Below are 23,263 nucleotides of genomic sequence, written 5' to 3'. Positions count from 1 at the left end.
AGTGACCCCCGATGTACAGTAAATTACTGTACACTGGATGTATACAAAAGTTATTCATAAAGAGAAAGGTAAACGTAATTAAACACTTTTTGTTCTTCTCTTCCAAAACCTTCTCCAAAAACGTCATTCTTCATTTCTCCATGGATGATGCTCTTGGTAAGTTTCCTAGCTGTGCATGTCAATTGTACCTTCTTGTGTTTAATGCTCACATGTATCATTTCAAGGGAAAATTTAGCATATGAGTAAAAATTAAGCAATTTTCAAACTGCATATAAATTAGGGCATTCTTATTACTAATTCTTTAGATTTAATTATGTAAAATAATCATGCTTGTGCAAACCATGAGGGAAAAGATTAAGTTTATGCATCATTTAGAACAAATAATAGATAATAAAAGCATCTATCTTCAATAATGTACACATGTATAAAATTTATCTACTTTAGATGTATATTATATAATCCTATTTTATTGATTAATTGTAAAAAAAATAGAATTAAAGGTAAGATAATAGATGATGTATGGAGTAATTTTAATTGTAAAACATACATATTTTTATTGTATTTATTTATTTGTTTATAGATTAAAAAGATTAAAATTTAATATACATAATGTGCCATGTCATCATTTTCCGGTGATAATTTGGTCGGAAAATTGAATTTGTACTTAATTTTACGTATTTAAAAACTAATGGGGTTTAAAATTTAAAATGTCACATTGTAAAGTTAAGGGGGCTAATTACACTATGAATCTAAGTTAGGGGGTCATATTGCCACATTTGTCAATCTGCAATAATTATGGTAGTTGGGATAAAGAAGAGAGAGAAAGGTAATAATACAAAATTGCCCATGTGATAAACACAAACTAAAGAACAAGTGTGAAAAAGTATGGGTGTCTTAGTTATTTGTACTGTGAACACAAAAAAATTTTGTCGAAAAATGAAAATGGTACAATATTTGTAAACTTCTTGAAAAGGCAAGTGGTCTAATATTAATAATAATAAAAAAAAAAATACAGAGAAAGTATTAGAATTCCAATGACCGTTTATTAATTTGTGAATGATTATATACTAATATATAAATGAACATTTATCAAAATAAAAATGACTGTTGATCAAATTGAAAGTGAATGGTTATCAAATTGAATTTTTACTACAGAATATATTTACATTTATATACTCCTACGAAAGATGTCAAATTATCCAAAAAATTAGGACAATTAAATCAATTTTCTTTTTATGTCCAACAATTTTGTTATCTAATAACGCATGAAAAATTAATTCAACAACTACCCCGGTTTTCTATATCTAGAGAAAATCAATGCGTGGTTCCTACACCCAGGTGTACCATGCACATGGTAAACCTGTACACCTGGATCAAAACGACAGGCCCAAATGAATAAAACGCGTGCTTATTAGAGTAGAGAAAGGCAGAAAGAACAACAGGTATAGATACAAAGTCCACAACATTAAATATGAATATTTAGTTTCCTTTAATTTAGGAAAAGATAATTATTAATTGATCTTTAATTACCCACATATTAGCTGTCATATCTTTTCAAAATATTTGACTTTTCCAAATTCATTTTTTCTCTCTCTTCATATTATTTTATCCCAAAAAAATTCAATCTTTTCCAAAACAAAACATTCAAATTTGTACTGGAAAAGTTTTTTTTTTCACTAAAAAAATAATATCCCTATATTTTCAAAAAAAAAAACGTTCATATTTTTCACTTAAAAATCCTTTCTTTATATTTAACTAGATGAAAGCTCGTGAGATGCACGGTTTTTTTTTAAAAAAATTTTACGGAGTACTTATATTAAACCATATAATATTTTGATTAATTTGCTGGTTAGAAAAGAATAGTTTTTTTATTTTTTTATTTTTTATTATTCATTCGTTTTAGTTATGTAAAAATTGTATCTATAATTAATTAAATAAATCACAAATATGGTATATATCTCATCCGTCAAATATCAGGATCAATATCGCCCATAAACATTCTTTTTCGTAGGGAAAATTGTCATTAATAATACAACCTTTGGCCCATTTTTATTAAATAATACAACCTTTGGCCCATTTTTATTAAATAATACAACTTTTGGATTATACCTAAATATTACAACCTTTGGGATCTTAGCTTTAAATAAGACAAAAACCGGATACAACTTGATAAACAGATTAACAATGCCACATGTCGCTATATGATTGGCTTAAATAAAAAGTTTTTTTTTTCTTTTCTCTCTCCTTTCCCCAAACACCACCACTGCTCCACCTAACCCCACCACCACTGCACAACTCCGATCCCCATCCCCACCACCAAAACATGCCCCTCCCCTTCCCCACCACCAATCAGAAACTCCCCACCGCACCATAGCAGGCCCAATTCCTGACCACCGTTGCCAACTCCCACCACCAAAAAACTCCCATTTCCTCTATTTCTCCCCTTCCCGAACAAAGTAGCCCCAATTCCTCCCCATCATGACCACCCCGATTCTTCCTCTTCCCGACCACAACAGCCCTAATTCCATTCAATACAATACAAAATTGTTGGTCTTTGGATTAAGAGGTTATGCCTTTCGAATTTCTGGGAAATTTGGAATAATTAGAGTAAAATAAGATTTTAAATTTGGTTTCGTGGGGGATTGTTGGTGTTATTATCAGATGATTTTTTTTGAAAGGGATAGGTAGAAATTGGACATGAAAACTTATAATGTATGAGCTTTAGGCCTTTTTCCCTATGCAAGGGATACTATGTTAGATGTTTGTTAAAATGGACAAATTAGAAGATTATTTTGTTACTTTTATGTGTAATAGATTAATTTTTTTTTTTATTTTTTATATATCTGTCTTTATATTAAAAAAGACTATGCAGAAGCTATACCCATTTTATAAATTTCTTAATTTTAATATGATTTTGGTCATTGTTAATCTTGCAATTCTTGGGTATATGATGGTGTTGATGAAAATAGTTGCTGGAAAATGTTGAGTGGGTTTGGATTTTACTTTATAATCTGCTGGAATATTGTGGGGGTTGGATTTTAAGAGGCTCGATAGTGGTTGATAAGTGAATTCCATCAGATTTGTATGTTAATCTAATGTTCCGTTCTTATGAGGTCTGATCAATTTTCACCTTTGCATTAATTTGGTTAAATTTACTTGAAAGTTGATTGGAGATTCTTGGTTTTGATGATTTGGTGCAATAGCTTACCATTGGAAATCAATTGAAGTTTGAGTTTATCCTATTTTATAGATTGAATTTGTTGATATCTTAAGCTACCTAATAAGTTGATTTCTTAAGCCCTTTATTGGTGCTTTGTTGAATTTTTGTAATTTGAGTTGTGATTAAATTTTTATCTTCCCTGTAGCCTCACTGCCTTAGTTGATTAATTACCAATCTGAGCTTTGGTTCATTCTTCATTTTTTAATATTTTTTTGTTTCAATAGACTTTCCTCTTTGTAAACTCAAAATTTAATTTGATATGCAGGGAATTATATCCAAGGGTGGGTGATTTCTTGAAGGTCTTGTTTCCGGTAGTATAAAAAAACAATGCTGAGGACGTTCAATTGATTATCCTGGCCGCTAGAGAGAAGGTAAGAGATGAATGTTTGTCATATATGTATCATCTTATAACCACATCCTATCTGCCTTATTTCCATACTTCAGATCTGTTACATTTTGTTCTCTTGTTACTTTTCTTTAGAGGTGTACTGGTCTGAGGTGAATGGAAGAAGTAATACTTTACATAATTTGAATGAAGTACTGTGATTTTTTTTTTTTTGTGACCCATGTCACTACAAATGGATTAAGTTAATTTCTCCAACCTTTTGTTAGCTGACATGCTGCCTTTTTTCAGTTGCTGCATAAATATAAGTGGCTTGAACCTTTGGAGTCAGGTTTCATTTATGATAAGCTTTGAGAGTCTAGCAGAAATATTTCAGGTAATATTATGGTGCAGTCACACTTCCAGCCTATTGATTTGGTCTGTGTTGATTCTCCCAGGTATTCGGTATAACTTCTATGCGGCTTTTCATTGTTAGAATAATCTTTGGCATGTTTGTGTGATTACAACGTATACTTTGAGGCATGCTCATTTATTTATAACCAGGAATTTGGCCTTGTATAACCTTTTTGATCTATTATCGTGGTGATTGGCAATTATTGTGCATCATAAATGATTTTTAGGGTGTGTTGAGCGAAAGCTGATCATTTCTTGCCTTTTTAGTAATTGGATAAAGTTGTACTGTGGGTTATGCCGTACTTGACCATGTTTGCTCAACCTTGCACATCTTGGGAGTCTAATATGCTCTTTACATTTTTTAATTCACTCTTAAAGAGTTACAAGTTAATTGTTCAGAGTTCTTCCATTTAGAGTTAAATTGAATCTTGCTTCTGCTTTTTTTTTTTTTTTTTTTCCAGATATTAGAAACTAGCTGCGCAATATTGAGAAACATGCTTTTGATAACGTGAAAATTATTTTGGTAGGAAATAGGAACAAGGTACTGAAGAATAGGGATTTTTATCTTCTGGTCGGATGTGGAATGAGGTAATGATGTTTATTGTAAATTCGTCTCTCTTTTTTCCCTTTCTCTGCCTATCTTAATTGCTAATTTCGGTTCCCATATTTTCTCTGCTCCATACCCATCTCCTTCTCTCTCTTCCTCCCATCAAAACTCCCCTAACAAATTTGCAGTAGTGCTCGACGAAGTCAAGCTACACATGTCACAAAATCAAGAAGATCATCGAACAAGAGTTCATCCCTGATATCCCTCCATTTTTCAGAGAGAAATGTTGCTGCTACTGCTGTTTTCTCTTATCTCGCTTTCTCTCTCTAGAATGGGTGTTTTTGAGGGTTTTTCAAAGAATTTAGGTAAGGAATAGCACTACATATTCCGATTATTCCATGATTATTAGTATCAATTTCATCTGATTAATTGTTCTGATGATCCAATTTTCAGCATTAGCTCATGGGTTTTAATTTCATCGAATACCTATTTCACAATCTTCTTAAGGTAAGGTTATTTTTTCTTTCATTGAACACCAATTTCACAATCTAGGGTTCATCATTAATCGATTTGTGTCCGAAAGTCCACTTGATATTGTGGTGGTCATGTGGCGTGTTCCGTGGTGGTAGTGACGGTACAAGATGAGAGATCGGTGCGTGCTATGGTGTTTGTAGCCTTGCGTCGAAAGTCTTCCTGATAATGTAGATGGTCAGGCAGCGGGTCCTGTGGGTGATAACGGCGGTGCAAGATGGTTTTGCTGAAGGGGAGGTCATGAGTTATGTGGTCCTTAGCTTTAGGGAGGATTGTTGGGATTGGCAATCCAAGTCCCACATGGAAGAAATAAGGAAGGGATGACTTCCTTATAAGGGGAAGCACACTCCATTAGTATGAGGCCTTTTAGGAAGATGCCCAAAAACAAATCCGTGCGGGCTAGGCCAAAGCGGACAATATCATATTAATGTGGTGCAGAGTGTGTGGGCGGCCCGACGATGTAGGTGACCCGAGCTCAACATGGTAAAATTAAACTACTTAGCTTTACCAATTTAGCGCTAATGACTATCATCTTATTGATTGATCAACTAATCATGGCAAGCTAGACGCCCTCTAGGCGTTCTAAATGTGATTTCAGGTTTTGAACCAATTGCTCGTGCAACCCTCTGTTCTCACATGAATGTGGACAAGGTAAAAAGGAACTATATATTCTGTTGCGCTCACTTGTTTGTTAATTCTAACTAAAATAAGTAAATTACAATAGATACTAAAAGTGTTAAGAGGTTTGGAGACTTTGGACACAATGCTGCATTATAATAATAATAGGAGAGAGAAATAATAACATATTTGTACAAGTGGGCTGTGGAGTTAATGAGAGAGATATAATAAATTCGTAGTAGGCTTAACTCCTTGCTAGATAGGAAGTGTTGCTATTATTACTAAACGGAGGATGTATATTATTAAAATAATATAATATGAATTTTCCTGAATTTATGTTGGCATTAAATAAAGTTTTTCTACAAGCATTGCGTTTTCTTAAAATTGTGTAATTTTAAGGCTTATTAATTTTACTTTTTTCGGCTAGGGAATATTAAAATCTATATTTTTTATAATACTGCAATTTTACAGGAAATTAAACAAGCATTTTGAGAAATTGACACAGTGTGATATGCATCTTAATTTCCTGAGCCGGTAACCAGAAATAAGGCTAGATTCTCCATACTTCGATTTGCAGCCTTCTGTTTTTGACGACTCAAATGAATCTAAAAGTCATAGCTTGGATCAAATATAAACTAGCAGAGGATCTAGAATCTCAATCTTTGAAGATGTTGGAATACATTTATCCCAGTAATCATCTCTCTTAGTCAAACAAGTTATGGAACATCTGAGACTTTGTCTTGTGAAGCTACTTCTCTAAGCTCAGGTATCCTTTTTATCACCATGTCTACTACGATTTAGACACCATTGATGTTGTTGTGTTTGTCCTAGACCTCTGTATTTGGAGATGGTGTTTGAAATTTGGCATGGATTCCTCAACAATTTTCTTGTTAGAATTTTTGTTTTCTTTCTTTGTACATCCTTATGATGAATTTATTGTAAGATATGCCAATATATCATACCAAAAGATATTTTTATGTATTTTTTATTTTTTCCCGGGGGGGGGATATGATTTGGCTTGAACCCAAAAAACCTTGTTGCCACCTTTAAAGCAATTTGTGGTCATGCTTCTTGTTTTATAAATGTTCACTACCATAAAAATCCTATGCTTTAATGGGGGTAGGGGTGTGGGGCCGTAGGGGAGTGACTGCCGACACTTAATATGTCTAATACCTTTTATTTAACATAGTAAGATTGTTGGCAATATAATTAAATATGATTTGGCCCAAACTGACCTGATTCAGTTGAACCACTAGTAGAAAATCATAAATTAGCACCGGTTCAAAACCCCCCTATTGCACCGGTTTTGAACCGGTTTAGATTTGAGGGATGCCAAAAAAAAAAAACTTTAGCACCGGTTCAAAACTGGTGACAATTCTAAGTTTTAGCACCGGTTAACCGGTGAGAATTAATATTCTTGGTATCGGTTAATCGGTGCTAAAAAACATTTTCGCGCACATCCTTGGTAAGTCAACCAAAACAAGAACTGCAGTAGCAACATCCTTGGTAAGGTAGCCTGACAGTTAGTTTACATCAGTTAGCCAACCTTTGTAAGCTTCACTGGAGTGAACATACTCACCGAGCACAGTCTCAAAACTATATTAAACAAAAACCAGAACAGTTCAAGTAACAATTTTTTTTTTACCCAAAAAAATCACATCCTAAGCCTAGGTAGTTGGATATCTGCAACCCGGGCTACATGTCCATTCCTCTTTCCCAACACACAATAGCAAAATAATATATCGGCAAGGAGAAAAAACAAATAGACAAAATGAAGTAATAGGTGGTCTACAGTGATGCAGCCAATAGATTGTGTTTCGGGGTTTTTTTGTGTCTTTCGGGAGAGTTACAATTCCAAGACTGGATTCTGGACGCTGTACCTGCAAAACAACGGAGACTTCGATTGGGTGGAGTTCCGCCTCCGACAATCAAGTTCAAACGTGTTCCGATATAAAAAATGCAGAAAAGTAAGGTGTCTTCCCGGATTCTGAGATCAGGTTAAGTGGATGTCTGCAATTACTAATTGCTCTATTTTTGGGAATAATTTCTGAATGTGTTTCCTACATCTCCCTTTTATAGGGTCTCGTAATGCGTGCTCCCATCTTAGGTTACGGAAACCCAGGTATGGTGGGCTTTCTCGGGAATCGGCCCAATTAAGAAGGCCACCAAACCCTTTTCTGAATATCTGTCTAACACGTGTCAAGCCCTGGTAGGTCCACTTTGGGCTCCCCTAAGGGTGATACGTGGCGGACCCTGATTGAACCACATGACATGCTCTGATTGGACCACGTGACATGAACTGATTGGACCACGTGGCATGGGTATTTTTACCCAAATCATTTGCCCCTCACAGGGGTGACGTGGATTGCCACGTGACGCCTGTGATAGACGTCACAAGCTTACTGGTTTTTTTTTTTTTTTTTTTTTTTGATGTGACGGTTCGTCTTCTTGGGGAAGTTATAGGGGTGCCCCTGTTTTTCTCCCCTCTATAAATAAGGTTCCCCCCCTTTTCTCCCCTCATTTTGGAAAGTTGTCTGAATAGAACTTAGAGAGAGAAAGAGAAGCTTTGATTTCGTCTGCCTTTGTTTTCATACAACCTCTTGCTATTCGTCTGACACAGCCGGTATACCGTCCGTGTTGCTCTCAAACAATTCACACAAAAATCGCCTGGGTACCCTAAGACAGTTACCTCCCTTTTTCAGTGATATACAGCCGGGACACTGCCTGGGTATCGTCCAACCAATTCCCTTACTTTCATAGTAGCCACAACCGGCCATCCGCTTGTGTAATCAGTAAACAAAGAATCCGGGAACCGCCTGGGTATATTTCTAGAAAATTTTCGTGCTTTCCAAGTGGGTACATACGGTTAACCGTCTGTACCTCTCTCAAGCAGCTAATTGATTTCCGCCTGTCTGCCACAGCTGGTCAGCACCTTTCTTCAATTTCACACATCTTTGAGGTACCGTCTCCCCCCCTGTAACTCTTTTGAGCTTTTTACCGTCTGATATATTGCATTGAATGATGGATTCCTCCACCACACACACGGCACTATCAGTAGTTAGCTGGTCTCCTGGTATGGCTGAGTCTAGGACTGGGGGTGTCGCCTGGGGGTGTTTGGACCACCCTTGCTCTTCCTCGAATCCAACCATCTCTGTGCATGTGCAGGACAGTATGGCTAGGACGAAGCGAACGACGATTGACCCAGATTATAGATTAGACGGCTCAGCTGAGGCGCCGGCTGACATTGAATACCACGATTCCCCGGGTGCACCCAACACTCCAAGTGAAAATATCTTAGAAGACTCTGATCAAGGAGACGACGCTTAAGTCGTCCAACGACCTGATTCAGAGGCGTCATCCTCTCCTCAGGCGGATGCCGCCATTGAAGATGAGGAGGTGTACAAATGGTCGTCTATAACTGACCCGACTGAGGCGCGCATGTTCGCTAGAGATATTGTCACCCTAAAAACCACTTTTCCAGCCTTTTTACAGAAATGTCCAGTGGGGGATAGGTGAGAAATTATTGTGCCGCCTGCTGAGGCGACAGTCGTCTGGGATGATGGCATTGAACATGCTAACAATTACTTCGGCTGCTATGAGGCGGCATTCAAAACCGGCCTCCGGTTTCCCCTTCATAATGCGATCAAAGCCATCTTAAGGGGCTATGATCTAGGCATATGGCAACTCACACCCAATTCTTGGGTGAATATTATTAGCTATATCGCCGCCTGTGAGTTTCAAAGTATAACGCCTAGCTGAGAGGCGTTTTCCCGTATACATTATCTGAGTCGGGCACCAGGCGGCTGGAAGGCGTGGTACACTTTAATCACGCATCTGTACATGATGACGCTTGACAAACCGTCTAAGTGGAGTAATTGGAAAAGAAAGTTCTACTTGGTTTCCTCTCCATCCAAACATGTAAACCGTTTTCTCCGTCGCTACAATAAGCAGCCAAGCTCTCTTGGGGAAGAAGTGCTTCCTTCAGCGTGTCCCAAAGGAGGCTTGGACGCAATTATTGGAGCCGGAGTTTTTCAAGACGGCCACCATGTCTATGGATGATGGTACTGAAGTAATTGTACCCAAAAACTAGGGACCCTATCCGGACTGGCTCAAGGATGAGGCTTTCCTTTCCGCCTATGGCCTTAGTACCTTGTTTAGCAGACTTAGGTAGACCAATTAACCAACACTTAAGTGTCGCCTCTATCCTTCTGTTGATTTTTTTATGTTTAACCAACCGGTTCTCCTTTTGCAGAAAAAGGTCTAGAAATGGTGCCGCTTGAGAAGACACTTGCTAGGTCAGCAGCCTAGTTTTGGAAGGATCAAATTGAAAATAAACGGGCCAACTAGCGTCTAAGGAGGATGCGGTGACTTCCGTTTACGTGCTTTAATTTGTTAGATTTTATTTGTCATCAGACGACTTTTAACCGGCTGTGACCCTTGTGTTTGATTTTCAGGGTGGAAGTAAGATTGTTCCCTGCTCCCTCTCCAAGATGCTCAAAAGGAAGGCTGATGAACCTTCCAAGACCCTTCTAAGGTCAGGAAGGGCCCGCTTTCCCAGAGGGCATGATCAAGGTCGCCTATTCAAAGCCGGCCAACTACTGCAGGCAAAAGCCTGAGAGATCTCGGTCTGAGTACCGAACCGGTTGACCAGGGGCCGGGCGTCCCTGAGATGCCGAAGAGTGGAATGCCAATCAATGCTGCAGCCAGTCATGCAGCGGCTGGGGGTGATGTGACCCCTCAGTCTGAACCTCAACGTATGGCTTACAACTTTGATCTCCCATGGCCGCTTGGGCCTATGCGAGTCAAGTCCCCAGTTACCCAATTTGGGGATTCTTCTAGCAGCCGACACAATATTGGTGCCGCCTATGCTGCTGTCTTATCACATCACTCTATTGGTGCAGATGCCTCTCCAAGATGGCCTGACTTCCAACAATATTCCAAACGGATGCTGAGGTGCCTCACTCGGTCTGAGAAAGATTTGATTCCGGGAGTGCATCAGGTCAACATGGACTGCATCAATGCCTTACTTGCTGAGGTAACTCACCGACTGCATTCTCTGAGCTTAATTAACTCTTTGCCGGCTGAGGTCTCTAAGGTGAGTTAACTTCTCGCCGGCTGACTTAATTGAGGTACATTAACCTTTTACCTGCTGTGTTGTGCAGGTAATGCTGAGAATAGAAGGGCTCAAGGTCCCGTTTAGAAAGAAACAAGAGGAGGTAAGATACGCCAATAAACGGACGGCTGATACTCTTGATGTTGCTTAATACAAATGTATTATGAATGACATAAGGTCTAAAGCCCGGGAGATGAAACAGGAGGAGTTGATCAATGAGCTCACAACTGCCGTGGAAACGGCCAACAATAAGACGTCTGACCTTAAGCAACAAATTAAGAACCTTCAGTCAGACCTTAAGGCCCTGGAAGATGCTGATAAAGAGAACACCCAGCTTAGGGCAGACGTCTCCCGGCTGAAGGATGAGTTGGCCCAGGTGCAAAGTGACCACAAGGCTGAGCTGGCTGCCAAACAAGAATGGCTGGTGGATGAGAATGAGCGATATTGTGAAGCTCGCATGAAAATGGCATGGAATCTCATCCATCCGGACTATGACTGGGAGTTCTTCAACTTGAGTACAAGTATGCCTCTGAGGTATACGATGCCCAGTCCCTCGGTCTTGAAGCGCTTGCTCCCTTTGAAGAATGGGATGGCATTGAGCTGTCTGATGAGGAGCATGAGAGTGAGGAGCTCAATGAGCCTGAAGAGCATGTGCCAGTTGAGATTGACCAAACTCAACCAAGGCAACTTGAAGATGAGCTCCCATCCGGCCAGGACCAACCGGTACCTCCACCATAGCAAACTTAAGCTTTGTCTTTGTTTCCGGCTTGTGTGCCGAGTATCTCAATATAATTCCTCAACAATCTTCCTTTTTCTCCGGATGTAGATCAGGTTAACAATTACTCTCCCGGCCTTTTGGTCGATTTTGCCTATCTTTACCATTTGCATTAATTTTTCAATATTTGCAATTTTTTATATGTATATGCTTGCAATTTTGGCAAACCTGTTGATGGCACACGGTACTGAGTGGACCGTCTACCTTTTGCCCCTGGACGGTTGTGTGGTTGGTGTTAAAGTAGATTGATTGACCGGGGGAGCTTTGATACTTTAGGGAGTATGAAGGGTTCCTAGGTCAATCAATAACTACCATGATTGCCCCACACCAAGTACACAACCGTTCATTAAACAGACGGAATTCGATTGCACACCCAGACGTCCTACCTCATTGGGACTTTCTGAGTTACAATGCTCTAAGTGAAAGTGACGGCCGGTTACCGACTGGTGTCAAATGATAGCTGACTTGGCTCTTGTTTATTTGGGCTTTGCCGCATGTATTGCCTGTGATCAATAGCAGGCGGTTATCAGCATACCAACCCCGGTCGTAATTGGATACCGGTTGCCATTTAGGTTTCATCCTTTTGGGATTAATCAGTCTTTGCCAGTGGTCTTTTACAACAAATTTACCTAGATGGGTTTCATTGGACGTCTTTCTCTTAGAGAAGACGAATCACTGTTTAATAGTAGGCGGCTAAGAGTATGACTTAGCTTAGATCTTCAATTTTAACCATTTGTATTGCTTTTAAGCAACGACCGTTTATATCAAACCTAGATACCGATTACCAGCTTATTTTAGAACCAGTGGTAGCCAAAGTTATCCGGGTTTCAATTGATCATTCAAACGACTGCGAGTTATCCTAATCCAGACAATCGATAGGGCCGCTTGTTTTTAAGTTTATAGAGAAATGTACCACCTGGATGGGAGATGCTCTTTGCGACAAATTCACCCGAATGGGCGTCGTCGGATGCCCACTCGTGTTGGAGCAGGCGGTGGTTTTTAATATTATCTGGCCATTGGCCTCATTAATGTCATCCGGCCATAGGCCTCATTAGGTCGTTCTAAAAGGAACAACACATAGTTGCTAAGTTTTTAGACTTAGCTTATTTTAACAAGTCCGTTTGTACATTGCACAGACGGTTATTCATACAGAGTAATAAATACGTGAAAATAAAGCAACTTTTCATTGATAAACTTTATTTACAAAATTTATGAAGTCTTAGAAGTAGTACTTTTTCAAGTTGTCTACATTCCAAGTTCTGGCTAGCTGTCTCGTCTAGGGTTTCCAGGCGGTAGGTGTCGCCTCTTATTTCATCATAGATACAGTAAGGGCCTTCCCAATTTGGTGAAGTAATCTACAGCCACCAAGATATACCTCCGTCCGCCTGTAGCAGGCGTATATGGACCCAGGATGTCCATGCTCCATTTTGCAAATGGAACCGGGCTGTAGATAGCCGTCAAATCAGTAGCCGGACGGTGTATGAGCCGGCCAAATTTTTGACACTTATCGCACTTCTTCACCATTTCCATAGCGTCTGCCTCAAGAGTGGGCCAAAAGTAGCCTTGCCGCCTGGCCCTTTTCGCTAGAGTTCTGTCGCCTATATGTGATGCATAAAAGCCCGAGTGCAGATCTTCTAGTACTTCCTTCCCCCTTTCTAGGGTGACACATTTCAGAAGCAGCTGGAGATAACCCTTCCTGAAGAGTTATCCCTTGTGAATCTCAAAACTGGCGGCTCGCTTCTTCAATGCAGCCGCCTCTGAAGGGGCATCCGGCACGGTGCCGTCTGTCAGATAAGCCCGGATGACATTCATCCAGGTTGAGCTTCGGTCAAGAACTCCAATGGGATCATGTTCAATGCTGCTTTTTTCCATGACTTCCCAAAAGACTGACCTAGGCGTATCACAAGAGGCGGATGATGCCAGCTTAGATAGCGCATCCGCCTGATTATTTTCTTACCTGGGCACCTAACTAAGATGAAATTCATCAAGTGTCCCGGCCTCGTCTTTGACCGCCTGCAGATATTTGATCATAGACGGATGGGTGGCCCCATAGTCACCATGGTATTGGCTGACGATCAACTGGGAATCAGAGCAGGCGTCAACTTTCCTTGCCCCTGCCGCCTTACACATACGGATGCTGGCTAGCAGAGCCTCATACTCCGCCTCATTGTTTGATGCCTGGAACTTGAACCGTAGCGCATATTCATATTTATCCCCTTCCGGAGAATGACATATTATGCCTACACCATAGCCGTTCATGGTAGAGCTCCCGTCTACATACACTTTCCAAACCTGGTCAAGATTCTCCAGCTCAGCCGGCCTTGTCATTTTGACGATGAAGTCGGCAAACGCCTGACCTTTCACCGCCTTCCTAGGTTCAAAAGTAATTTTCAGACTTTGCATTTCGATAGCCCATTTGAGCATTCTACCGGATGACTCCAGGGTTGTCATGGGCCACTTGAGGGGTTGATCTGTGTAGATCACCACCGGGTGCGCTAAGAAGTATGGTTTTAACTTCCTGACTGCAATGAAAAGAGCAAGTCCAAAATTTTCAACCATGGGGTACCGGACCTCAGCTTTTCGAAGAACGTGGATAATGAAATAAACCGGAAGCTGAATGTCGTCTCTCTCAGCAAGGAGAACAGCACTGACGGCATGATCTGAGACGGCTAAGTACATGTAGAGAACCTCCTGAGGCAAAGGGCTCACTAGCCTTGGCAGCGAATGCAAGTGCTCCTTCAATTTCTAAAGTGACGCCTCAGCATCATCCCCCCATTCAAATCTTGTCTTCTTCTTGATCACCTGGAAGAAGTAGAGGCACTTGTCACCTGACCAGCTGAGGAATCTCCCCAATGCCGCCAGGCAACCGGTTAATTTCTGAACTTCCCTTACAGTGCGGGGCGACTTCATGTCAATAACCGTCTGTATCTTTTTTGGATTAGCCTCTATCCCTCTTTGATCAATTAAGAATCCGAGAAACTTCCAAGACTCAACACCAAAGACACACTTCTTGGGATTAAGCATAACCTTGTGCCGCCTGAGGGTGGTGAAGGTTTCTCGATGATCAGCCAGGTGATCCGTCTGTATCTTGGATTTGACTATCATGTCATCAATATACGCCTCTACATTCCGCCCAATTTGATTAATGAAGACTGTATATATTAATCATTCGTTGGAAGGTAGCAGGCGCATTTTTCAGCCCAAACGGCATCACAGTGTAGCAGAATAACCCTTGATCAGTGACGAATGCCGTCTTTTCTTGATCCTTCTTCCACAAGGGTATCTGATGGAAGCCTTAGTAGGCGTCCATGAAGCTCATTAAGGCATGGCCGGCTGTAGAATCGACCAAACTGTCGATCTTTGTGAAAGGAATGGTGTCCTTCCAACAAGTGTATTATTCTGATAGAGGGTTCAGAATTATTACAAAGCTAATTCTTCAGTAAGGTCAAGTGATCGGAATGCCTAGGTGGAGGCCGCTTTCGATCAATACTATTAAGGTACAATTAATATTACAGCTTAATCTTAACTGAACCCTTCGGGTCGAACCCAATCGAACAACCGATCAGAGACGACGAATTAATCCGAAGGATTCAATGAGTCGTCGGAGTTTTACGAACACAGACGTCGGATATCGAGCCTAGGGCGTCGAGACCGAGCGTCGCAAAATCACAAGCAACAAGTACGAGCATAGCCGTAGCATCACATTGGCTTAGCCATGTGAGTGCTAGGCTAGGCTAGCTCATCGCAAGCCTAGGCGCACCATGTGTGTGCTGGGCGTACCATGTGTGTGCTAGGCGCACCATGAGTTCTAGGCGCACAAGGCAGCCCATCGCAGCAGCATGCTTGCGTGTGTGCGTGCCTTCGCATGACATAACACCACCGCAGCATGCGTGCTTGGGTGCCTAGATGCCATCGCAAACTTCGCATGGCATAGCTTAACTTCGCAGCCCATCGCACAAGCACAGCACCATCGCAGTGCTAGGCACTTGCGTGTGTGTGCGTGTGTGTGTGCCTAGGGCTGTCGCACCATTGCAGCACACAACAGAGCACATCACTTTCGCATGGCTAGGCCTATGCGTGTGTTCGTGTGCATGCATGCCATCGCATCATCGCTAGCACAGCACCAAGCATCGCATGCTAGTGCACGTGGCTGGCGAGGCAATGCCCAGCATGCGTGGCTCGCTAGCAGCACGCATGCTGGCTATGCGAGTGTATGCGAGTGTGTGCGAGTGTGTGCGTGTGCATATGCATTGGCTGGGTAGCGGCAGCTCGCTAGCAACGCCCAGCGCCTAGCAAGCAGCAGCAGCGAAGGCATCGCCCAGCATAGCAGCATGCAGCGCGCATGTGTTGGCTGGGGCTGATGCATGCTGGCTGTGCATGCTGGCAATGCTAGCTGGCGTGCTAGCTAGCAGCTAGCCCAACAACCTTGCTTGGTGCCGGTTTGTGAGAGGTGGGGACCAATGCATGGGGCAAAACCTTGGGGAGCAAGGCAATGGTCCCCCCCTTGGTTTTGGTCCTCACCTAACTCTCTCTACCCTTTTGCCACTTGTTGCATTGTGATTGCTTTGATTAATTATTTAATTTGAAATTAAATAAATTATCACATTTTCTCATTCTCCCACATTGGTTGGAGAATGAAATCTAAGGGTTCATTTCCCTATAAATACCAAGGCTTTGCCATTTGGGAAAGAACACACTTGAGTGGAGCTATAAAGGCATCTCCATTATTGAGAATACCTTAAGTTCGTAAAACTCCAAAGTTTATATTTTGTCCGGGTCTCGACTAACCTTCGGGGCTTAGGACGATCGGGTCGGGTTCGAGGGTACGAACCGTCGGAGGCCTTGCATTTGCGAGGTTGAAGTAAGAGCACCTTTAGTGAGCGAAGCACGCGTCTAGGGTATAATTCTTTATCCCTTCTTCTTTTAATTATGTATTAATTATGTTTTACATGCTTTAATTGCTTTAGTTATCAGGGTGGGTCTTGGGGGGTTTCTTTCCGCGTAGTGAGGGTCACTACGAAACCCTATAGCGGTATCAGAGCCGCGCTCCTTTTAATTATTGCAATTATTAATTAATTAAGGTGTTTAAAGTGGATTTAAATTCTAGTTTTGCTTTTCTAATTGGATTAGAAGCTCGTTTTAATTAATTTTAAAACTCGTATTTTTTATCGTTTTGGCTGTCGAACCCAGATTTTGGCTCAAAAATAGTGTTTTTTGGGTGGAATAGACATTCTGAATCAGTTCCCCTCTTTTTAAGGGCTGTCCAGAAACCAAATTCGAACCAGAAACCCAGTTTTTTGAGGGTTTTTTCGTTTTCAACGAAAATTTTAAATCCTTTATGCCTTGATTAATGCAAGCATGTCAAGGGTAGATTAAATGCATTATTGCATCCCTAATCTACTGCAATTTAAATATCTTTTAAGCATGATTATGGAGTTATAATATGTGCTTAACTTGATATGTTCTTTTTCACATAAACTTATTTTTCACAATTATGCAAATAAATTGCATTAATGTGTGAATACTTGTTGTGAATGTGTAATTTTAAGTTCCTAGTATGTTAAAGATCTAATCTTTAAATGTTTAAATGATTGGAACTTTAACCCTAAATTCTATGTTGAACTAATTTTGGATTTTTCATATTTGGTTGATTAAAATCCTTGAAGTTCAAATGCTTGTGAGTAAATGTTGATTAATCTTCATATTGGAAGATGTAATCTTGTTATTTTACACAAGTATAAAAGTTGGAAAATTTATCATTGGATGATTAATTTATTTTTCCAACTCCCTATTTGTCAAATCCATGATTAATTTGCATATTGGTTAAATTAATTATGGACATAGCTCTTTCAATTTTAAGCATCAAGAAAGACCTAAAAATGTTCCAAAGTAATTTTGGAAAATTAGGCTTGTGCACCGTTAAAATTGAATTTAATTAAGTTGGACTTATTTTATTTTCATTTTTCCTCAAATTGATTCTAAAAATAAATTTGGAATTAATTTTGTGTCACACACAAATCGAGATTAAAATCCCGAGAAAAATGCACGCAAATCGAGGCAAAAACCCCAAACATCACCAAGGCTAGCCGGGCTGCCTATGGTGCGCACAGGGGCTGAGCATCGAAGTGGCGCTGCTGTGTAGCGAGGGGAAGCTAGTGCACTGGTGCTTGGGCAGTGGCGTCGGCTGCTGGATGCTTGGGGATGCTGCTGGGCAGCATGGTAGCAGGCCCCAGCCAGCCCACCACTTGCTGGCAGGAGCCAGCTTGCGAGCCAGCATGCGCAACCTGCGTAGCAAGCAGCTGGTGCTAGCCAGCGTAGTGTGCTATGCTGGGCGCAGCATACTAGCACCAAGCACCACGCACAGGCGATGGGCTGCCTAGCAGCCATGGTGCGCAGCCTACTAGGATATGAGTGGGCGGTTTTGGCTTAATTTCGAGCTATGTGTTTTTGCGAAAATTTTGCCGTTTTAAAATATTTATGTAATTATTTTAACGAGGTTAAACCTCGATTTTTCCGGTTCTTGCAAATTTTTTTGATTTTGACAAATTTGGGTTAACCGGCTTAATTAATTGCATTAATTAAGTTGGATGCGGAATTTAGTGGGAGCTAGGCTAATTACGTGAACAAATTGCACCTTAGTAATACATAATGTATTAAACAACTTTGACTAGTTTTAATTAGGCGCGTTAATCGGATTAACCACCTAAGTTAGTTACTAGTTTTGCGTGTTTACTTGTTTTATCTCGTAAAATGCATGGGCCATTCACAAATAGTGAATGGGTGAATGAAAGATTGTTTCAAAACAGGTTTTGAGAAAAATGGCAACTAGTGGAACCCGACTAGGATAGAATATACGGACTGTGTTCCATTATGTATTTTTGTAAATCTAAATACGGTCTGCGTACCGTTAAGTATTTTTGTACTTTAGATAAATCTTAGTCGTAGTAGCTAGTAATTTTATTTTGGCCAAGATGTCTCAAGACGGCGTTTCGGTGAAGACGAGCCAAGATGAAGGTCCTTGAAGATTTGAAGATTTCAAGGGGTCAAGCTAGTTGTCAAATGCATCTATTTTTATGCTTTATATATATTGTTGTTATATATATTTGAATATTAGATGCATGTCTAGGATTTCAAATGTTGCGATAATTAGTTAAGTTCACTTAAATCAACCAACATAGAAACCCTATGTCCCTTAAAATATTGAGCTAAAATTTGTCGTTCCAAGAACAACACTTACCGAACTAATGCGCGTATGTGATGGGCTACGCCAAAGCGAGGCATCACTACTTCCCTAGGAACGTAAGGTATACTAGGTATACAAGTTGTCTTGGTTAAGCTCAAAGATATCAGTAAGGAGTCCTTAGATGTTGTGGCAAAAGAGATAAAATGTCAAGAATGCATTAGATACGACGTTTTATCAAACCGAGAGTAGCTTAGAGCTATTAGCAATTGGATTGCTTACCTTAAGATATTTAATGATTAAGACAAGCCAAAGCATGCTTAACCATTTCTTGATCTTTAGGATCTCGGAATCATTTTATTCTCGCTTAAAAGGGACAAATTATTAATGCGTGGATAAAATGCTCAATAAGATTGAAAATTTGCATGAACGCTTTTAAATTTCAAACTTATTGGTTATATGAATGGTTTTTCATTTCAAATTCTTTCAATTGTAGAACAATGTTTGCAAGTAACTCAAACAACAACCAATTCTCGCTCAATTCTCGACAAGGAGAAGTTAAGCGGGCCAAACTTTCTTGATTGGCAAAGAAATCTGCGCATTGTACTAATGCAAGAACAAAAGGAATACGCCCTTGATGAGGAAATGCCCGACGCTTCAAATGAGGAGGTCACCCAGGCTGCCCTTAACCGATGGCAAAGTGGCTATTGGGATGTCAAATGCATCATGTTGGCCACTATGTCTCCGGATCTTCAAAAGACCTTCTTTGAAAAGGAGACGACTTTTGAGATCATTTCTGAGCTTCAGAATATGTTTCAAGAGCAGGCCCGAACTGAAAGGTTCGAAACCCACAGGCAAATCCTTGAGAGCAAGCTCAAGAAAGGAGAGTCGGTAAGCCCGCATGTTCTTAAAATGATTGGATTATTTGAGAACATGGAAAGGCTAGATGCTGGGTATTCAACCGAGATGGCAATTGACATCATTCTCCACTCGCTTCACAAAGGCTATGATCAGTTCAAGATGAACTATAATATGCATAGCATGGAGAAAACCCTCACCGTGCTTCATGGTATGTTGAATCAAGCTGAGCAGACCCTCAAGGATGATGGGAAACATGACACGCTCATGGTGAGGAAGGGCAAGCCATTCAAGCGTCCAGGCAAGAAGAAGAGCTTTAAAGGGAAAAAGAAAATTTTTTCGCTTAAGTCAAAGACTGCCAAGGGCAGCAAGGACAAAAAGGTAGCCTCTTCCAAATCCGATTCTAAATGTTTCTACTGCAAGAAGAAAGGACATTGGAAACAGGATTGCCTCAAATTCAAGGAAGATAAGAAGAACGGCACCGTTGCTTCTTCATCAGGTATTTTTGTTATAGACTTAAACTTCGCTAGCAAAACTTCATGGGTATAAGATACCGGATGTGGCTCGCACCTTTGTTCCAATGCTGATAAATAGGAGGCTAGAGAAGGGAGAGGTCAAGCTTCAGGTCGGCAATGGAGCAAGTATGTCTGCCGTCTCCATTGGAACTCTCAGTTTGTCTTTGCCCTCTGGGCTTATCTTAGAACTTGACAATTGCTATCATGTTCCTAGAGTTACCAAAAACATTATTTCAATTTCGGCATTGGACGCCAAAGGTTTTGAATTTCGAATTAAGAACAATAGTTGTTCATTTTATTTCGATAATGTTTTATATGGTAAGGCATATTCAGAAAATGATCTTTATGTGCTTTCTCTTGACAAACAAGTTTATAACACTGACGATACCGCCAAAAGGGCTAAGACCATCGAGTCGAATCAAACTTACTTGTGGCATTGTCGTCTTGGCCATATTAACGTCAAACGCATCAAGAAACTTCTACAAGAAGGTGTTCTTGACTCATTCGACTTGGAGTCGTTTGAAAATTGCAAAGGATGTCTATTAGGCAAGATGATAAAACAAATGTTCTCTAAGTTGGGAGAAAGGGCTAGTGACTTATTAGGTCTAATACATACCGATGTATGTGGACCAATGAGTACACCCGCAAGACAAGGTTACCGACATTTCATCACCTTCACAGAGGATTTTAGTAGATATGGCTATATCTACCTAATGTCGAATAAATCTGAATCTTTTGAGAAATTCAAAGAATTTCAGAGAGAAGTTGAGAATCAACTTGGCAAGAAAATTAAAGCACTTTGATCGGATCGAGGTGGCGAATATTTGAGCCATGAATTCGACGATCACTTGAAAGAAAATGGTATTCTTTCAGAGATGACACCTCCCGGAACTCCTCAATGGAACGGAGTGTCCAAACGGAGGAATTGAACCTTGTTAGACATGGTTCGATCAATGATGGGTCTTAGTGAACTTCCTATCTCTTTCTGGGGACATGCGCTACAAACCGCGGCACTAACACTGAACCGAGCTTCGTCAAAAGCCGCTGAAAAGACTCCATATGAATTATGGACTAAGAAACCTCCTAGGTTGTCTTTTCTCAAGATTTGGGGATGCGAAGCATATGTCAAACGATTAATTTCGAAAAAACTTCACCCTAAATCAGACAAGTGTTTCTTTGTGGGATACCCAAAAGAAACCAAAGGGTATTACTAATAAATCCGAGAACAAAGTGTTTGTTGCTCTTGATGATTTCTTTTTGGAGAAGGAACACCTTTCCAAAATGACAAGTGGGAGTAAAATCAAACTCGACGAAGTTCGAGAGGACGAGCAACAATGTCAACCTGATAAAACTGACAATCTAAGTGCTTCTAAAGCAGCTGAGAAGATTGGTCAGAATCAAACAGACAATGTAAATGCTCAACCCAATACCCTTCGTAGGTCGCAACGGCAAAGATCTCAACCAGACAGATACCTTGGTATTGTCTTAACCGATGATCAGGACATCCTAGTTATGGATGGTGATGAGCCAGCGACATTCAAACAAGCTATGACGAGCCCCGACTCTGCTAAATGGCAAGAGGCCATGAAATCCGAGATGGACTCCATGTCTGAAAATCAAGTCTGGGACTTGGTGAATTTGCCCGAGGGTTACACACCCATTGGTTGCAAATGGATATTCAAACTGAAGACAAACAAAGATGGAAATGTATCAATATAAAAAGCTAGACTGGTGGTGAAAGGTTATAGACAAATCCACGGAATTGACTATGCTATAGTTTGTCCAGATTATACTAGCGATTGCTGCATGTTACGATTATGAAATATGGAAGATGGATGTCAAAACCGCCTTCCTAAATGGGATTTTGGAAGAAACTGTGTATATGACACAGCCAGAAGGTTTTGTCGATCCGAGCAACGCTGAAAAGGTTTGCAAGCTCAAGAAGTCCATTTATGGACTAAAGCAGGCAAGCAGAAGTTGAAATCTGCGATTTGATGAAGCCATTAGCAAGTTTGGTTTTATCAAGAATCCAGATGAATCTTGTGTCTACAAGAAGGTCAGTGGGAGTGACATCGCATTCTTAGTCCTATATGTCGATGACATACTGCTCATTGGAAACAGCACAAAATTACTAGAGTCCGTAAAGGGCTGGTTGGGAAAGTGCTTTTCGATGAAGGACTTAGGTGAGGCACAGTACATATTGGGAATCAAGATCTATAGGGATAGATCTCAGAGGATGATTGGATTGAGCCAGAGTACTTACATTGATAAAGTACTTGCACGATTCAACATGGAGAATGCCAAAAGAGGGTATCTACCCATGTCCCATGGCGTAACTCTCAGCAAGAAACAGTGTCCACAGACACCTATTGAGCGAGAGAGAATGGATCAGATTCTATATGCTTCGCTAATTGGGTCGATCATGTATGCCATGATATGTACCAGGCCAGATGTATCGTATGCTTTAAGCGCTACGAGCCGATACCAATCAAACCCAGGAGAGGCGCATTGGACTGCGGCCAAGAATATCCTAAAGTACCTGAAAAGGAACAAGGATAAATTCCTGGTTTATGGTGGCCACAAAGACCTAGTTGTTGAAGGTTACACCGACGTTAGCTTCCAGACTGACAGAGACGACTTCAAGTCACAGTCAGGGTACATATTTTGCCTATATAGAGGAGCGTTTAGCTGGAAGAGTGCTAAGCAGAGCACCAATGCAGATTCTACAACTGAAGCCGAATACTTGGCTGCTTCAGAAGCCGCTAAGGAGGCTGTTTGGATTCGCAAGTTCATCAGTGAACTTGGTGTTGTACCCTCCATCAAGGGTCCGATAGATCTCTACTGTGACAACAATGGAGCTATCGCTCAGGCTAGAGAGCCAAGAGAGCACCAGAAGGTCAAACATGTCCAAAGGCGATTTCACATGATAAGGGAATGGAAATCCGAAGATGAAATCAGAATTTGTAAGATCGAAACGGATGATAATGTGGCCGATCCTTTGACTAAACCTCTGCCTCAAGTGAAACACAACAAGCACGTTGAGGCAATGGGAATCAACCACATTGGAGATTGGCTTTGAAATTCCCTGTACATGTGTTTTAATTAAAACTGGTCGTTTTAATGTAAGACATTGTATTGAAACCATTCATGTATGGAGTAATTAATTTTTC

At 40.6% G+C, this 23,263-nt stretch overlaps 1 long non-coding RNA gene across 5 annotated transcripts; it reads left to right on the top strand.

The window, feature by feature from the left end:
* Window positions 1–2,499: 2,499 nt before the first annotated feature.
* Window positions 2,500–6,914, top strand: LOC110728575. Of its 5 annotated transcripts, XR_002512728.1 has the most exons (6): window positions 2,743–3,591; window positions 3,855–3,939; window positions 4,484–4,544; window positions 4,692–4,868; window positions 4,957–5,685; window positions 6,124–6,914. It is a non-coding gene; the product is annotated as an uncharacterized LOC110728575 (long non-coding RNA). The 5 variants fall into 5 exon arrangements; XR_002512727.1 differs by having other exon boundaries at window positions 4,484–4,868; XR_002512726.1 differs by having other exon boundaries at window positions 3,855–4,544.
* The last annotated feature ends 16,349 nt before the right edge of the window (window positions 6,915–23,263 follow it).

The sequence above is a fragment of the Chenopodium quinoa genome, unplaced genomic scaffold (genome assembly GCF_001683475.1).
Source record: "Chenopodium quinoa cultivar QQ74 unplaced genomic scaffold, ASM168347v1, whole genome shotgun sequence".
NCBI classification, from domain to species: domain Eukaryota; kingdom Viridiplantae; phylum Streptophyta; class Magnoliopsida; order Caryophyllales; family Amaranthaceae; genus Chenopodium; species Chenopodium quinoa.
Note: the sequence above shows the minus strand (reverse complement) of the source record. Positions and strands in the feature narration are given on the sequence as shown.